Source organism: Notothenia coriiceps, unplaced genomic scaffold (genome assembly GCF_000735185.1).
Source record: "Notothenia coriiceps isolate Sejong01 unplaced genomic scaffold, NC01 NC01_scaffold00028191, whole genome shotgun sequence".
NCBI classification, from domain to species: domain Eukaryota; kingdom Metazoa; phylum Chordata; class Actinopteri; order Perciformes; family Nototheniidae; genus Notothenia; species Notothenia coriiceps.
This window is the reverse complement of record NW_011360892.1, coordinates 1-2,833: the sequence shown is the minus strand read 5'-3', so window position 1 is coordinate 2,833 and position 2,833 is coordinate 1. Positions and strand designations below refer to the sequence as shown.

Below are 2,833 nucleotides of genomic sequence, written 5' to 3'. Positions count from 1 at the left end.
TACTTCGGTTGGAGAAATTTCGAGGCTGCACATGTGTAGACTCCGGTCTTAAAATCCCCACAATGCTTTGCGCACGGACCAATTTCCCCAAATCTGTGGCGGAAGCGGCCTCTCATATGACGCACACCTGCACACTTGCTCGCCTGTTCCACTCTTCGCTTTCCGAATGCCAGGAAGTATTCTTGTCTCGCTTCTGAAGCAAGATGCTCGGCAGACATGTGCTACCAAGCAAGCGTACTCAACATTGAGAAACACCCACTGTCTATTGGTCGATCAGGAACCTGTTAAAGTGAAGTCCTGAGTTCTTATAACTTCTATGATCCGGTTCATTAGGTTTGTTCTGGACGTCAGAGCAATGTTTAAAACTGCAGCAGTTAAAACATTTATTGCCTATACAGTTTTTATTTTGAGCACAAAACTTAATTTCCTGTGTTTACACATTCCCCTAACGCAGGGGGGGTCAAACTCAGGGCCGCGGGCCGGACTTCACTTTCTGTGGCCCTGCAAGAGCTCTGAAAGAATATAATACGTTTAGATATATATATGCCGCTTTACAGAAGCACGTTTCCCATAAACTACATGTCCCACAATGCATCTCATTTTGTGACGTGCGCACTGACGAGACTTAGTTGCCCCAGACTTCTGCTTTCAGACGTAGTTAATTATGAAGTTACCACCCTATCAGATAATAATCCAATGCAGAGGCAATAATGTAATAAAAAACATTATTTTAATTTATTATATATATGTATATTCATGAAGTCTTAAAAGTTACAACCGGCCCTTTGAGTGCAACCATAATGCTAATGTGGCCCGCCATAAAATTCAGTTTGACCCCCCTGCCCTAACGTAATGTATGGAGATATATATAAACTCCTCAGAGTGTAAATCAAACGATGTGTCTGTGGTCCTGCAGCCTGTACGGTGGACCGGTACCTGAACCCCCTCGTTACCGCTGGTCTGTGGTCTGGCGGGCCGTCCCAGGTGTGTGTTCTGAGCATCTCAGATAGAAAACAGAGGGTAGAAAACACTCAGCAGGAGTGTGTGATCTGCAGGTTGTAACGCTCGACGCCCGCCCATTAATGTCCCAGTGTTGGCGGGGCGTCGAGTTAGCACCATGTGATTCTGCAGGCGGGCCTCAGTGGACAGGAACCAGAACCAGTCGTGGTCAGCAGAGGAATCACACATTAAAGATTTATATATATATATATATATATATATGTTTTCTATTCAACACCATACCCACTTTCATTTATATTTACTGAAACCATCTGCTGTTAGCTTAAAAAATATCTTTAGCAACGCAAAGCAAAAAACAGATGTCATATTAATCTGTTGGGATCAACGATGGCACAGCAACCCTCTCTGCTCTTTAGTTTAAACACTTTAGCATCATGCTAACACGAACATCACGAGAAGCATCGAACTGAGTCGAACATGCCGAAGAAGAGACGGACAGAAACCAGAGTTTACACAACGTGACGGAGAACATTCATTCATCTGAAGACCAGTCGTTCATCTGAAGACCAGTCGTTCATCTGAAGACCAGTCGTTCATCTGATGACCGGTCAGTCAACTGAAGACCGGTCGTTCATCTGACGAACGGTCGTTCATCTGAAGACCGGTCGTTCAACTGACGACCGGTCGTCAGATGATGACGACCGGTCGTCAGATGAACGACCGGTCGTCAGATGAACGGCCGGTCTTCCCTGTCTCCCAAACACATCTGTCATCGTCACGTTTCAGACTCTTCCAGAATCCAGAATTGAAGTTGAGGTTATTGGGTTAGCAGATGTTTAGCTTTAGTTTCTGGTTGCGATGAATGACTGGTTTCCGGTCTCCGCCCCCTACAGAAGCATTCCCCATCTTCTTATAAAATGTCCTGCCCACACTGATGGATGCAACAGATCAGCGATGAAGGAACTTGATATCGAAGCGACGCATAAAAGCGCTAATTATTTTTTTTGGTTTGCCACCGATACATGAACGACACGAGCTAGCAGCTACGCTAATCAACATCTACAGCGAGCTCAAACACAAGAGGAACACGACCGTAGAACAGTAGTTGGTCTTTTTTTCATCAAAATAAGATATTTAAAGTATACTTTCATATATAAGCAATACAAAATAAGTAACATCTCAATACTCAGATAACTTACATTAATGTTGTGCTCATTTCTATTTCTTTACATATACCCTTATAGATATTTATATACTGAGACCTCATGATGAGTGATGGGAGAGTGGAAGGCAATCAGTGGTCGATGAGGATGAGGCAGACGGCTAGCACCACAGAGAGAACGTCTACTGCAGAACCTCAGGAGGGAACGTCTACTGCAGAACCTCAGGAGGGAAGATCTACTGCAGAACCTCAGGAGGGAACGTCTACTGCAGAACCTCAGGAGGGTGCAGAACCTCAGGAGGGAAGTCTACTGCAGAACCTCAGGAGGGAAGATCTACTGCAGAACCTCAGGAGGGAACGTCTACTGCAGAACCTCAGGAGGGAAGATCTACTGCAGAACCTCAGGGGGGAAGATCTACTGCAGAACCTCAGGAAGGAACGTCTACTGCAGAACCTCAGGGGGAAGATCTACTGCAGAACCTCAGGGGGGAACGTCTACTGCAGAACCTCAGGGGGGAAGATCTACTGCAGAACCTCAGGGGGGAAGATCTACTGCAGAACCTCAGGGGGGAAGATCTACTGCAGAACCTCAGGGGGGAACGTCTACTGCAGAACCTCAGGAGGGAAGATCTACTGCAGAACCTCAGGGGGGAAGATCTACTGCAGAACCTCAGGAAGGAACGTCTACTGCAGAACCTCAGGAGGGAAGAT

General features: G+C 46.0%; 1 long non-coding RNA gene across 2 annotated transcripts; it reads right to left on the bottom strand.

Moving 5' to 3' along the window:
• Positions 1-1,932: 1,932 nt before the first annotated feature.
• Positions 1,933-2,825, bottom strand: LOC104958068 (uncharacterized). 2 transcript variants are annotated; one of them, XR_799728.1, is made up of 2 exons: positions 2,684-2,825; positions 1,933-2,397 (listed from the first exon to the last, which is right to left on the bottom strand). It is a non-coding gene; the product is annotated as an uncharacterized lncRNA (long non-coding RNA). The 2 variants fall into 2 exon arrangements; XR_799727.1 differs by lacking the exon at positions 2,684-2,825 and adding an exon at positions 2,442-2,568.
• Between the last annotated feature and the right edge of the window lie 8 nt (positions 2,826-2,833).